Source organism: Anabrus simplex, chromosome 1 (genome assembly GCF_040414725.1).
Source record: "Anabrus simplex isolate iqAnaSimp1 chromosome 1, ASM4041472v1, whole genome shotgun sequence".
NCBI classification, from domain to species: Eukaryota; Metazoa; Arthropoda; class Insecta; order Orthoptera; family Tettigoniidae; genus Anabrus; species Anabrus simplex.
In genome coordinates, this window is record NC_090265.1 from 1,727,341,818 (window position 1) to 1,727,358,132 (window position 16,315).

General features: G+C 40.6%; 1 pseudogene; it reads left to right on the top strand.

Annotated features, from left to right (window-relative positions):
- LOC137498898 (NADH-ubiquinone oxidoreductase chain 5-like) overlaps nucleotides 1–16,315 on the top strand; it is a 67,946-nt pseudogene that overhangs the window by 34,897 nt on the left and 16,734 nt on the right.

Here is a 16,315-nt window from a genome sequence, read left to right on the forward strand (position 1 = left end):
CTTACCAAGGGAGATGTTCAATAAATTTCCAATTTCTTTGAAATCATTTCGGAAAAGGCTAGGAAAGCAACAGATAGGGAATCTGCCACCTGGGCGACTGCCCTAAATGCAGATCAGTATTGATTGATTTAGTGGTCTTTTACAATAATTTGGCGAAATGTTGACCGAGAATTGGTTCCTTGTCTTACGCACGCACAAATATACTTAGAACTACGTTCATGATGTTCTTATCACGATAATTAACAAATACTTAAGACTAAGTACATAAATCCTCTCAGAATACATAAAATTGTAGGGGGAAACAGACGAGAGGAAAATGATTTGTGCGCTGGTTTGTTAACTGACCATCAAGGTTTTCAAACTAGGCTGACGATCTAAGGTAATGTGTTTGTTTGGTAGAGGATGGATGGTGAATGAAGCTGAAATCATTATTCTGCACAGAAGTGCCAAATTTTCCGTCATAACCTCATTTGGAAAGTCATTTTAGTCATAGTTAACTTTTGAACTCTGTATTTGTTCCAGGTTCTCTTGCTCGTGATGCTAGGATTTTCACTGGCGGGCCGAGATCACTGTGCAACGATTGTGTACTCGAAGTTGGACGTGTATGTCCGTGGCCGAAAAGACGCCTGGGGAGAATGGGTGATAACGGTACCGTATATACTCAACTGCAGAGTTGGAAGGATAATATTGTGTGTGATTAATACACGTAACTTAGTGCTTTGTATTCAAAATGTTTGCAAGCACCATTCAAATTTAAGCCAACTTTCATACCAAAGTAATACAGTTTCCTTGATATCAAAGTGTATCAAACCCAAACCTGCTTTACATGTGCTAACCACTAACGGCTTTAGGAAGAGACAACGAATTGCAGTAAAGTACCTCATTGCAGAAGTAATTACTCACGTTTCTTGTGTTATTGCAGGGACAGGCAGGCATTTAAAATTCTATCTGCCATGTTCCTAACTTGCTTGCCGCAAGACAAGCATCCTGCTAGTTCGCGAGCTCGTCACGGGATGCGCTAGTACTTAGTAGCTGAATTTATAGTTCACAAACTCTGTAAAATTTCACACTGGTTGTCTTTGTGACAAACAGCCTATGTTAGGCCCGCATTGAATGTGTTAAATAATATCGATACTACAGAGGTTGTGGAGATATGGAAAATAGATGGGGGAGAAACTAGTCCTTTCCTTTAACAAATCATTCAAGGGACATCAGTCTGGCTGGAAATACATCGTACTGGTCACTCCCTGCTTTACGGTGAAGTCTCAAAGGTGTGCTCGGTTCAGATGGAATCCTTGAGAAGAAAGTGTAACGTGAATAAGTGAAACTCTATTTATTGGAACAGATTTAACTTGTGTACTGGGATATTTACGGTAATTTAATTTCGTGTGGCTATTTCTAGCCGGGTGAAGCCCTTGCAAGGCAGACCCTCCGACGAAGGTGGGCGGCATCTGCCATTTGTAGGTAACTGCGTGTTATTGTGGTGGAGGATAGTGTTATGTGTGGTGTGTGAGTTGCAGGGATGTTGGGGGCAGCACAAACATCCAGCCCCGAGCCATTGGAATTAACTAATGAAGGTTAAAATCACCGACCCGGCCGGGAATCGAACCGAAGGCCAGTACGCTGACCATTCAGCCAACGAGTCGGACGTGTACAGGGATACTATTTCCGTTTTATGGTCTATTGTTTGGTGTGCTTATTTAATTGGTGCAATCTACCGTTCTCATTATGTAAATGTAAGATATGTAATTATTGGGTCGTGGCTGAGATGAACGTTATTGGTCCCTTGAAAAATCAATACTGGCGTGCATGCGCTGAATGGGTCGTCTTCACTCCCAGCACCAGTGCACTGTCTGGAATCCAAGATGGATGTGTGCACGCTTGCGTCCGAGAGGACACGTTCGGTAGTCGGCGGAATGGAATGTGATACTTCAGGATAACCTAACAGATATTAAAGCCATGCCTTAATTTCTACATATTCGGAATTATTTTCATTTTCTCCGTTTTCCTTCGGTGTGGATAGTAGTGATGTCGGTTATTATTTGCTTACGGATGTGTGCCGGTCTTCAATTGAGTGCTGTGTGAAGGGTTGGATTACCTTCATTAATATTAATCGAAAATGGAACTCTACTATCCGTTGGTTTATTCAATCAATCAATCAATCAATCAATCAATCAATCAATCAATCAATCAATCAATCAATACTGATCTGCATTTAGGGCAGTCGCCCAGGTGGCAGATTCCCTATCTGTTGCTTTCCTAGCCCTTTCCGAAATGATTTCAAAGAAATTGGAAATTTATTGAACATCTCCCTTGGTAAGTTATTCCAATCCCTAACTCCCCTTCCTATAAATGAATATTTGCCCCAGTTTGTCCTCTTGAATTCCAACTTTATCTTCATATTGTGATCTTTCCTACTTTTATAAACGCCATTCAAACCTATTCGTCTACTAATGTCATTCCACGCCATCTCTCCGCTGACAGCTCGGAACATACCACTTAGTCGAGCAGCTCTTCTTCTTTCTCTCAATTCTTCCCAACCCAAACATTGCAACATTTTTGTAACGCTACTCTTTTGTCGGAAATCACCCAGAACAAATCGAGCTGCTTTTCTTTGGATTTTTTCCAGTTCTTGAATCAGGTAATCCTGGTGAGGGTCCCATACACTGGAACCATACTCTAGTTGGGGTCTTACCAGAGACTTATATGCACTCTCCTTTACATCCTTACTACAACCCCTGAACACCCTCATAACCATGTGCAGAGATCGGTACCCTTTATTTACAATCCCATTTATGTGATTACCCCAGTGAAGATCTTTCCTTATATTAACACCTAGATACTTACAATGATCCCCAAAAGGAACTTTCACCCCATCAATGCAGTAATTAAAACTGAGAGGACTTTTCCTATTTGTGAAACTCACAACCTGACTTTTAGCCTCGTTTATCAACATACCATTGTCTGCTGTCCATCTCACAACATTTTCGAGGTCACGTTGCAGTTGCTCACAATCTTGTAACTTATTTATCACTCTATAGTGAATAACATCATCCGCAAAAAGCCTTACCTCTGATTCCACTCCTTTACTCATATCATTTATATATATAAGAAAACATAAAGGTCCGATAACACTGCCCTGAGGAACTCCCCTCTCAACTATTACAAGAATACATGGCTTTAAATTGACTCAACAAAGAAAACCGTTATGGAATCTGTTCACTTCATTTATGACGCCGTGGGAAAAAAACTAACGTTACTATGTAACTAAAAAAGGATTTATCGGCAGCGAATTTCTGCACTTGATTTGTTTGACTATTTTTCACCGACCGAAGCATTGTTTAACATGCATTAATTCGTGACTTCTGTTTGTTAAAAAATCTGAAGCCATTTTATCTGAAAGTAATTATATTATTAATGGGATAACTGAGATAATTTGGAATCGCGGTATATGGGTCTATGAGTGTAAAAGTCATCCTGTAAGTTTTATATTTATTTGGGGTTCTTGCTTTGTTTAACACTTACTCCGGATTTTTGGGATATCTTCTTATTGTTATCGTGTATTTTATTCAAGCAATATTTTCCTATGCTTGGAATGTGATCCCTAATTTTAGCATTATTTTATTGTGGGTTTGGTCTGTGTTGGTGATTTTCTCGTGATGGGATCGTTCTTCTTTTCATTCTTCTTCTGGTGTTGGGTTTTAAATTCTACCTCATATGTGCATCATGCCACTTCCAAGGCCACCTCACAGTAAATTTAATAACCACGATTTTGCCCTGTGTTAAATTTAATGTTTATGTGCAATGACATTTCACACAGGTTGTCATTGTGACTAACACCGTATGGTAAGCCCGCATTCAATTTGTTAAACATAATCGCTACTACACAGGTTGTGGAGATATGGAAAACAGATGAGGGGAAAAACTAATCCTTTCCTTTAACAAATCATTCAAGGAACATCGGTCTGTGTGGAAATACACCGTATTGGTCGCTCCCTGCTTTACGGGAAAGTCTCAAAGGCATGTTCGGCGCAGATGGAATCCTTGAGAAAAAAGAACTCGATGGAAGTGGGGATGCCACCTTCCTGGGTTTCATGAAGAGGTACAGCCAGCTCATATCCACTACTACATTGAGTGGAACCGTAAGAAGTAGTCCATCCAGGCGATATCCACTGTGACACTGCCTGGAGCCGTAACAAGTAGTGCATCCAGGCGATATCAAGTGCTACACTGCCTGGAGCCGGAATAAGTAGTTCACCTAGGTCATATCCACTGTTACACAGCCCGGAGCAGTAAAAAATAGTCCAGAGTAAAAGGGCAAAACCGGTTCAAACCCCGAGCCAATCAGAAGCCGCGGAGCGGGTCACGTGACTGCGCGCGGGAAATTTGAATTCGGCGCGCGCGAAGTTTGAAATTGTAAACAAAGCCACGTGCTCTTCAAAGCCACGTGCTTTTTTGGCAGCTGACAGGTGCCATCTTTAAACAACAGAGCATCGCTAACCTCATTGTTGCCATCTTTACGGCACTAAACCTTATAGCTGCTACATTAGCCACGTGCTCTTGTTTGTAAACAATGCTACGTGCTTTTTTGACAGCTGACAGCCGCCATATTTAAATAACAGAGCATTGCTAACCCCAGTGCTGCCATCTTTACGACACTAGAACATTATAGCTGCTACCTTAGCCACGTGCTCTTGTTTGTAAACAAAGCCACGTGCTTTTTTGACAGCTGACAGCTGCCATCTTTAAACAACATAGCATCGCTAACCTCAGTGCTGCCGTCTTTACAGCACTAAACCTTATGGCTACTACCTTAGGCATGTGGTAGCGGGCAATTTGAAAAATTCCATGTGCTTTTTTGACAGCTGTCAAGGTGACATCTTTAAACAAGAGAGCATCGTGCTGGCATCTTGACGGGGCTATATCTTCATAGCTGCTACTTTATGCACGTAGTAGCGGACATTTTAAAAAATTCTACATGCTTTTTTGACATCTGTCAAGATAACAGCCGCTATCTTTAACTACGTGCACATGGCCTACTTGAGTCCTGCATTCTTGACAGAAGTAAACTTTATAGCGCGGAATTTAAAGGGACTTTGCTACGCTGCGGACAAGCAAGCTGCAATTGTAACAAAATAAGAATCGAACACTATAGTCGATCAACAGGTGTTTAGAACACTGATTGTTGTGGTTAGAACATGTTTACTTATTAGCAGGGGATGCCTATGTCCTGAGAAGACCGATTCGAACAGAGAGAAAACAATTGCCTTCTCAGCATACTTACTGAGCTGCTCTTCTCAACATACTATTCTCTTAGATAACTTATTTTTTAAACGAAGCTGCTGTTTTTAGCATGTTATAGAACATAGATTTAAAGCAAGCTGCTCTTCTGAACACCCTTAGACTTTAACCTGACTGCTGTTATCTTAACTATGTTGTCTATGGAATTTTTGAAAAATGTGACAACCTAGTTTTTCTTATGAATAAACCAAGCTACTATTTTCAACACTCTAAGACTTTGTTCACATTCTTACTATCTTAAACGAAGCTGCTGTTACAGGTGTTGTGAACACTGATTGCTGTGTTCAGAACATGTTTATTGCATAACAGGAGATACTTTTGTAGATAGATTCGAAGAGAGAAAAAATATATTGCTTACTCCAATGGTAATAAGACTAGAATCGAACAACAGGTGTTCATAACACTGAATGTTCTGTTAAGAACATGTTTACTGCTTAGCAAGAGATAAATTTTTCCTAAGAAGATCGATTCGAACAGAGAAAAAATTTGCCTTCTCAATATAATTACTGAGCTGCTCTTCTCAACATACTATTCTGTTAGAGAAAGTTTTCAAAGGAAGCTGGTGTTTTTTTTGAAGCAAGCTGCTCTTCTGAACCCTCTTAGACGTTAACTTGACTGCTGTTATCTTAACTGTGTTGTTTATGGAATTTTTAAGAAAATGTAACAGTCTCTTCCTCCTCCTCCTCTTCCTCGAGTGTTGTGCAGACGTAGAATTTATGCCTATCATCCTAACCTTATCTTGAAAACAAGAGGAGGGGGCGGTAGGAAGAGGGGGAGAAGAAGGTAATACACATGTGGACAAAAGGAATACATAATCTAAAATAAAATAATAATAATATTTCTTAACATTGCATTTTGTATGTATAAGTTTCATCTTGAATTATTTGCTGTACTAGTGCATTAGTAATTTCCTCTTCTTATATGTACAACTTAATCATTCTCTTCATCGTGAATGATAATGTAATTTTTACACGTACCTCTCCCTTCTTAAATGATCATGCAATTCCCTCTTTCTTACAAGTTAATTATGCATCTTATTGCTGTACCCCCATGGAATATTGGTAAGGGAATCACTATCCCATACACGATTGTCATCGAAAGGAAGCAATGAACATTTATTTTGCTCGATCGTATATACATGATGTTTGCGTTATTGAATCCTCTTTTGCGCACAGAAAGCGGCGTTTCTAGATATGAGTGCATCGTGATAGTGTTGAACGTGTAAACAGTTAACGACGCTTGAACGTACGTCCTTTGCTTTTTTAAGAGATTGTGAATTTTGAGTGTCATGGACATACATTTTTGGTGTTAAACCAATAAACTCAGTCATGATATTCATGCTACATTCATCTTTCATAAGCCCTATCACTTTCTTGTTCTGTGGCGTAATGTTAAATGGATTAATAGGTGAAAAGAAAGAAGTGTCAACGTATTGAGAATAGTATCGCATCACATCGTAGACGTCCGTCTTCCGAATATGGTAAATGAAACTATCTGTATTTTATACAAAAGTGTAAGATTAGAAAACCGTTGCTTTGCAAATCTATAATGAAAATCATACATTTCTAATTTTGAAAAATCAAGTATAGCCATCTCAGTTTTTTCAATTCAACAGAAATAAGGCCACGATCAATAACATGATAAGCTTTAAATTTGATTTTGAGAGGTACTTCCGTGCCCCATAACGGCCATCCCATTGATTAATTAAATGAATGTCGCGATGTTTGCGTACATTTCCCATGCCTTTGCCATAGATCGAGTTATTCATCAGTTCGAAAAACGTACTCTCAAACGTTGTTGTACCACGTTGACGATGTTCAGTATTCAAATCCATGTACGGTTTAAGCCATGCTTCGGGGCCGATGACCTTCGATGTTAGGCCCCTTTAAACAACAAGCATCATCATCATCATCTAAGCCATGCTCCCTGCTTAAACGCAACGATACGATGAATACACTCTAACTGTAAGCCGTATTCGAGACATTGAACAAGACATTACATGTGGATAACATAGCCCTTTTTCGGAAAAAGAGTGGCTAGCATTTTACTAAGTTTTGATGTATCATTAGGTGGAATCATTTTTTCAACACAAAAAGGAACGTCGGAATGTGAATCATGCAGAAGAGAAGGGTATGCAAGAGAATGTTCCAGCACGTAGCCGCAATTAGGATCTTTAGCAGCTTTAAAAACATCAAAATGCTGAATTTCAGTTTCTGTTAGCCATACAAAATCTTTACATGGTAATGGCTGTGACATGGCCCACCCATACAGATTATTGAGATCGAAATACATCAGATAAGAATCTTCTTTCTTCGAGTTATAATTGTCTAGGTAGGGATTATTTGCGATCGCATCTCGTTCACAAGTGAAACTAGTCCGCCGCGAATGCCCCGTTCAAAAATCATAAGCATGTCGACATCCGTAAAAAGATCAAGTTGAACACCGGTACACTTTACCATCGCATCCCATGACAGACCGGGTGTTGTGTAGTAATAGCAAGGTTCTAATCCGTAAATAGTTTAACACATTTTACGCAACTTTTCAAACACATCACAGAGTAAAAGTGTATCTACCTTCAAATACAAGTCTACATATTCACCTAGTGTGTGTAGATGAAACGTTGACCACACCTGGCGGGCATGTAAATAGTCTTCATCAGAAATCAATACCGTATGCTTATCGTATGACAATGAGATGTGTGCCGGTGTACAACATTCACTTAACACACTTGCAAATGCAGACTGAGGAGGTAATTTTGTTTCTTTTAATGTTTGACAGCTCTGAATATAGTCATAGGTCAGAATACCTTTCCTTATACAAAATTTAAATTGTTGAGGATCTGGATAATACTCTTGAATGTATTTCAAGTCGTCGCTTGAAAACTCATTTACAAGTGCATCAAGTGAAAATTGCATATATTTATAGGAATATAGAAAGCGAATTCTAATATCGTCTACATGATAACTGAATGAAATAAAGCTTTCATGATTTTGCGCAATCACAGTGAAGTTTGTACAATTTAATTGTGCAAACTCACGAACGATGAAGCGATTCTGGGATGGATTTAAAGCAATTGTTGAGAAATGTGAAAATAGGTTTGTACCTTTAAAGGTGGTAAGAAATGGTAAAGATACACTATATTATAGCAGAGAGGTAAAGAGGCTCAGAAGTAAACAGACTAAGAAGGAGGTGCAGGTTGGAAAGAAATAGAGTTAGAAATAGTTGTGGAAGTAAGGAGAAATTGAAGGAACTTACTAGGAAATTGAATCTAGCAAAGAAGTCAGCTAAGGATAACATGATGTCAAGCATAAGTGGCGCCATACAAATTTTGGTGAAAAATGGAAGAGTATGTATAGAAACTTTAAGGCAGAAACAGGTTCCAAGAAGGACATTCCAGGAATCATTACAGAATAAGGGGAGTGTGTATGCGAGGATCTTCAAAAGGCAGAAGAATTCAGACAGCAGTATGTAAAGATTGTTTGTTACAAGGATAATGTCCAGATAGAGGAGGTGACTAATACTAAAGAAGTATTAAAATTTACCTATGGCATCAATGACATTTACAGTAAGATACAGAAGTTGAAAACTAGAAAAGCAGCTGGAATTGATAAGGTTTCGGGGGATATACTAAAGACAGTGGGTTGGGATATAGTACCATATCTGAAGTACTCATTTGATTATTGTTTGTATGAAGCAACTTTACCAAATGAATGGAGAGTTGCTATAGTAGCCCCTGTATATAAAGGAAAGGGTGATAGACATAAAGCTGAAAATTACAGGCCAGTCAGTTTGACATGCATTGCATGTAAGCTTCAGGAAAGCATTCTTTCATATAAGACATGTTTCCGACATTAATAACTAGTTGGATAGAAGGTAGTTTGGGTTTAGGAAAGGTTATTCCACTGAAGCCCAACTTGTAGGATTCCAGCAAGATATAGCAGATATCCTGGATTCAGGAGGTCAAATGAACTGTATCACGATTGACCTGTCTAAGGCAATTGATAGAGTAGATCATGGAAGACTACTGGCAAAAAATGAGTGCAGTTGGGCTTGACAAAATAGTGACTGAATGGGTGGCTCTGTTTCTAGAAAATAGAACTCAGAGAATTAGAGTAGGTGAAGCTTTATCTGTCCCTTTAATAATTAAGTGGGGAATTCCTCAAGGCAGTATTCTTGGACTTTTATGTTGTCATATATATATCAATGATATGTGTAAAGAAGTGGAATCAGAGATAAGGCTTTTTGCAGATGATGCTATTTTGTACAGAGTAATACATAAATTACAAGATGGTGAGCAACTGCAAAATGACCTCGATAATGTGGTGAGATGGACAGTTGGCAATGGTATGATGATAAACGGGGATAAAAGTCAAGTTGTTTCACAAATAAGAAAAGTTCTCTCAGTTTTAATTACTGCGTTGATGGGGTGAAAGTTCCCTTAGGTGATCTTTGTAAATACCTAGGTATTAATATAAGGAAAGATCTCCATTGGGGTAATCTCACAAATATGATTGTAAATAAAGGATACAGATCTCTGCACATGGTTATGAGAGTATTTAGGGGTTGTAGTAAGGATGTAAAGGACAGAGCATATTTGGCTCTGTTGAGACCCCAACTAGAGTATGGTTCCAGTGTATGGGACCCTCACCAGGATTACTTGATTCAGGAACTGCAATAATTCCAAAGAAAAGCAGTTCGATTTGTTCTGGGCGATTTCCGACAAAAGAGTAGTGTTACAAAAACCTTACAAAGTTTGGATTGGGAAGACTTGGGAGAAAGGAGACGAGCTGCTCGACGAAGTGGTATGTTCCGAGCTGTCAGTGGAGAGATGGCGTGGGAGGACATCAGTAGACGAATAAGTATGAGTGGTGTCTTTAAAAGTAGGAAACATCACAATATAAAGGTAAAGTTGGAATTCAAGAGGTCAAATTGGGGCAAATATTCGTTTATAGGAAGAGGAGTTAGGGATTAGAATAACTTACCAAGGGAGATGTTCAATAAATTTCCAATTTCTTTGCAATCATTTAAGGGAAGTCTAGGAAAACAACAGAAGTCCTCACAGACGCACAAAATTCTTTCACCAAATTTTGTTTTTATTTTCAGAAGCGAAATGACTTTAAATAGCTCATTTAGCGGAAGACTGGTAAATGGCCTGGTTGTAGGCGCTGAAACATGATCTAGCTGGTTAATCCTCTCCATTTTTTCTACAAAAAAGCGAAATACTATTTTTAGAATTAAAAACAATGTATACATATCAGTTTAATAAAAAGGAAGAACATACCTTAAGATGTGAACGTTCAATATAGATATACCTTGCGTAGACAGCAAACTGTGACTCGGATGAAGAAAACAGCCAATATTAATCACGATGATAATCTTCGTTGTGTTAGAAACACACACAGAAATATTAATGTACGTCTGTAGCTCGAAGGATAGTTAAATCCTCAACAGCTTTGTTATCAGCTGTTATAGATAGCCTAGGTGTCACTGAAGAGGCGTACTAGGCATGGTAGCTTCCTCACTGAGCTAAGCCTACTAAAATGCATGCAACCCTATAAGCATTAGTTTTTACACCAGGCGCTCAGCTCGATGGTTAGTCGGATCCTCAACAGCTCCGCTATCAGCTGTTATAGATATTGTAGGCATCACTAAAGAAGCGTACAAAGTAAATGAAGATGAAGGTAGTTTCCTGTTGTTTCCCTCACCGAGCGAAAAGTTGTAGTCTGCGAAAATGCAACCACTAACCGACCGTATAAGCAACAGGTTTTTTACGTCAGACACTAGCTCAAAGGCTAGTTAAATCCTCAACAGCTACGCAATCAGCTGTTATAGATAGCGTAGGCATCACTGAAGAGTCGTACTAGGTAAGGTAGCTTTCCTCACTGAGCTAGAATTTGCTACAGCTAAGCCTACTAAAGTGCATGCAACCCTATAAGCATTAGTTTTTACACGATTTATAGCAAGCACTCAGCTCGAAGGTTAGTGGAATCCTCAACCGCTCCGCTATGGCTGTTATAGATAGCCTAGCCATTACTAAAGAGGTGTACAAAGTAAGGCAGTTTCCTGTTGCTTTCTTCACCACCGAGATCGATAGCTGCAGTCGCTTAAGTGCGGCCAGTATCCAGTATTCGGAAGATACTGGGTTCGAACCCCACTGTCGGCAGACCTGAAAATGGTTTTCCGTGGTTTCCCATTTTCACACCAGGTAAATGCTGGGGCTGTACCTTAATTAAGGCCATGGCCGCTTCCTTCCCATTCCTAGCCCTTTCCACTCCCATCGTCGCCATAAAACCTATCTGTGTCGGTGCGACGTAAAGCCACTTGAAAAAACTTTCTTCACCGAGCCAAAATGCAAGCACTAACCGACTTTATAAGCAACAATTTTACACCAGACACTAGCTCAAAGTCTAGTTAAATCCTCAACAGCTCTGCTATGATAGTATAGTCATCACTAAAGAGGCGTACTGAGTGTGGTAGTGTTTTCACCGAGCTAGAAGTTGTATAGCTCAAAGGCTAGTTAAATCTTCAACAGCTCCGCTTTCAGCTGTTATAAATAGCCTAGGCATCACTAAAGAAGCGTACTGAGTGAGGTAGTTTTTTAACAGAGCTAGAAGTTTGTAGCCGTATGCATTACATGATTTACAGCAGGCACTCAGCTCGAAGGTTAGTCGGATCCTCAACAGCTCCGCTATGAACACCTTTGTTACTTAAAGCCAGGTATAAAACAGAGACAGATCAATAAACTTACTTTTTAGCGGATAGTACTCGGATGAAGTAGACGACAAATATAAATGACGATGATGATTATCTGAAAAGGAAGAAAAAAATCGTAAATACACAAAAAATCGAAAATAATAATAATATTCAAAGAATTAAACTTACTGTTTTTAGCAAATAGCACATAAATAATGTAGACGGCAGATACGAATCACGATGAATAGCTTCGATCAAAGTGAGAGAATACAGTAATTTGCCTGTTCGTTCATATATACACAAATTAATACGATCGGCACTTAACACACGCACACTGTGATTACGTCTGCCATGCGTTTCACACAGAGTACTTCCTGTCCACTGTCTTGTTGCTAGGCAGAGAGCAGAAAAGTGTTTATGTCAGCAAGCACACACACGTACAGTCGTAACAAAAGTTTGCTCACAACATGATCTGACTTCCTTGGTTAACTCCTGTTCTTTTCTAACTTAACAGCTAAGTGTCCTAATCTAACACTGCTATTTCTAAAAGAAGCGGTCGGTACTATGCTTAGTCAAGAAACTACTTCTACGACAGATAAAGTACGATTCAAACTTACCACTTGACGGTATAATTTGGGTTAGCAACTACAAGGCTCCTGACCTGATTCTTGACTCGGACGAAAGCCCTGCAAAGAATTGTGCTGTTTCTAGCCCGCATGTGTAAAACTATAGGATTTGAACACACTATATTGTATAACGCTTAGCGAGAAACCGAACAGGGAGTATCTGTGTACCGCTGCAAACCTCTGTCTTTACTGAGAATCAAACCGCTGCAGAGACGGCGAAGTGCCGGAATTTTGTCCTGCAAGTATTCGAGGCTGACGTATTTAAAACAAATCTCTGTCTTTACTGAAAATCAAACTGCTGCAGAGACAGTGAAGTGCCGAAAATTTCTCCTGCAAGTGTTCGAGGCTAGCGTACTATCGAACTGACCTAGGATCGAACTTGTCAAGTCGAACCCGAAGTCTAACCGCTGCAGAGACGGCGAAGTGCCGGAATTGAGTCCTGTAAGTGTTCGAGGCTAGCGTATTTGAAAACATTTTATACAAACTCCCCTTGTAGATAGAAGTTGGAATTTTGTCCTGCAAGTGTTCGAGGCTAGCGTACTATCGAACTGAGCTAGGATCGAACTTGTTAAGTCGAACCCGAAGTCTAACCGCTGCAGAGACGGTGAAGTGCCGGAATTTAGTCCTGGAAGTGTTCAAAGCTGATGTACTATCGAACTGAGCTAGGATCGAACTTGTTAAGTCGAACCCGAAGTCTAACCGCTGCAGAGACGGTGAAGTGCCGGAATTTAGTCCTGGAAGTGTTCGAGGCTGACGTATTTGAAACAAATCTCTGTCTTTACTGAGAATCAAACCGCTGCAGAGACGGTGAAGTGCCCGAATTTAGTCCTGGAAGTGTTCGAGGCTGACGTATTTAAAACAAATCTCTGTCTTTACTGAGAATCAAACCGCTGCAGAGACAGTGAAGTGCCGGAATTTTGTCCCGCAAGTGTTCGGGGATGACGTATTTGAAATACTATCGAACTTGTCAAGTTGATCCGCTGCAGAGATGGTAAATTGCCGGAATTTAGTCCTGCAAGTGTTCGAGGATGGCGTATTTGGAATACTACTGGACTGAGTTAGGATCGAACATGCCAAGTTAAAACAGCTATTTACGCTAGCTTCTCTTTCGGGGGTCTACGAAGCATCTGCTGAAGTGCCGCTGAGCATCCAAGGCCCTTTCGAAAAGCTGTTGTGGCGTAGAGGATTAGATTTTCTTATTGTTAATGTCAGCGCCGGTGTTATGCTACCTACAAAGGGAGTTTGTACAAAATGTGCCGAACAACGTGCTGTAAGAGACGACTAAAAGGGACTCCAAGGGCTTTGAACTGGAGAGCGTAAGTTGGCGACTACAGTGGCCTTAACTGAGTCATGGCATTGCTTTTACAACTTACTTGTGCTAGGCTCCTCTCTTTGATCTAAACTATCTGACCTCCCTTAGTCGCTTGCCTCTTAGTCGGACGTCCCGGGTTTGATTCTCGGCCAGGTCAGTACTACCAGAATATGCAGTAGTAGTAATCACATCTTAAAGTTGAAGGGGATAAGGCTAGTTCGAGGTCTACTTAGAAATCGAACCCGGAGTTTACCAAGCAACTGCTAGTATTCCCGATTTACCTGGCAGGAGATACTGTACCTATTAACTACTTAATCGGCTCGTAGTGTAGCGTGCCTGTTTGCTTCTTGCCCGAACAGCTCGAGTTCGATTCCTGGTTAGGTAGAGGATACAGTAAAATAGCGGCTCCTGGTCTAGAATAACAGTCGCGCAGACACCCAGGCCTTGGTGCTGAGCAGCAGCCACTTCGAAGACCAAGGCTGTAGTGTTGAAGAACTTAAGTTTTTCTGCCAGCCCCCGTAGTGTAGCGTGCGTGCTTTTTGCCCGGAGACTCCGAGTTCGATTCCTTACCAGGTCAGACATTTTTCCCCAGTCGACCTAAGAGCAGAATTTGAAATTGCCCACTAAGTGCATAAGGTAGCAGCCTCGAAGTTTTAACCCCGTCAGCACTGAAGTTAGCCATGTTTAAATTCTATGCCGACATAATTGAAAGATGCTACCTGTCAGAAAAAATCACGTAGAATTTTTCAAATTGTCCTGCTATCACATGCATAAGGTAGCAGCTATGAGGATTTAGCCCCATCAAGATGCCAGCACTAAAGTTAGCGATTGTCTGTTGTTTAAAGATGTCACCTTGACAGCTGTCGAAAAAGCATATCGAATTTTTTATATTGCCCGCTACTATGTGCATAAGGTAGCAGCTGTGAAGATTTAACCCCGTCAAGATGCCAGCACTGAAGTTAGCGATATTCTGTTGTTTAAAGATGTCACATTGCCAGCTGTCAAAAAAGCACCTAGAATTTTTCAAATTGCCCACTACCACATGCCTAAGGTAGTAGACATAAGGTTTAGTGCCTTAAAGATGGCAGCACTGACGTTAGCGATGCTCTGTTATTAAAGATGGCAGCTGTCAGCTGTCAAAAAAGTACGTGGCTTCGTTTACAAACAAGAGCACGTGACTAAGGTAGCAGCTATAATGACTAGTGCCGTAAAGATGGCAGCACTGAAGTTAGCGTTGCTCTGTTATTTAAAGATGGCAGCTGTCAGATGTAAAAAGAAGCACGTGGCTTTCAAGAGCACGTGGCTTTGTTTACAATTTCAAACTTCGCGCGCGCCGAATTCAAATTTCCCGCGCGCAGTCACGTGACCCACTCCGCGGCTTCTGATTGGCTCAGGGTTTGAACCGGCTTTGCCCTTGTACTGTACAGCCAGGACATATCCACTGTTACACTGCCTGTAATCGTAACAAGTAGTCCAGCCAGCTCATATTTACTGCTACACTGCCAGAAGCCATAAGGAGTAGTCCCTCCAGGCGATATCTACTGCTACATTGCCTGGAATCGTAACGAGAGGTCCTTCCAGGCGATATCTACTGCTACATTGCCTGGAATCGTAACGAGAAGTCCTTCCAGGCGATATCTACTGCTACACTGCCAGGAGCCGAAGGAGTAGTCCCTCCAGGCGATATCTACTGCTACACTGCCTGGAATCTTAACGAGTAATCCCTCCAGCGATATCTACTGCTACACTGCCTGAAAACGCATCTACTTCTGTACCGTATTTCCCCAACCGCTCTCTCAAACTTTCCCTCATATTCACTGTGATTGGCTGTTGATTTCCTCTACTTCTTACATTGGTATCACCTGTGGCCAGCAGATGTTGAAGACTTTCAGTTCGTCATCAATCTTCTCAGTTAGCTTAATATTTTCACAACTACACGGAGCAAACGGACACGAATTCTTATTTAATATTTAAAAGCTAATTCGTGGACATGATTACGTAGAAGACGCCTTCTTTTACCTCGGAACTTCGGTCACTGAAGCCGGACATGGAAACAGCATAAGCCTCGTTTGAAAAATAAATGGCTTGTTGGACCAGTGGTCCGTTTTTACAGCAAGGGAATGATGTCCAGAAAAAATGAAATTCCGTTCTTTAAACCTTATGTTTTAGAACACACGAACAATAGTACTGAATTAATTGGAACTGCGATTTTTAGAGTAATATCTAAGAATAAAGAACAAACAGCATCTCTGGGAGTACAAGATTGGTTATCCGTAAGTTGCGACTCCGATTGCCACTCTATGGTACGGCGAAACGTAGAACAAAGCACCAATAATCGTTGTGTGAAGTGCTAGCTGGGATTAATGGAATCTCTTTTGACGTG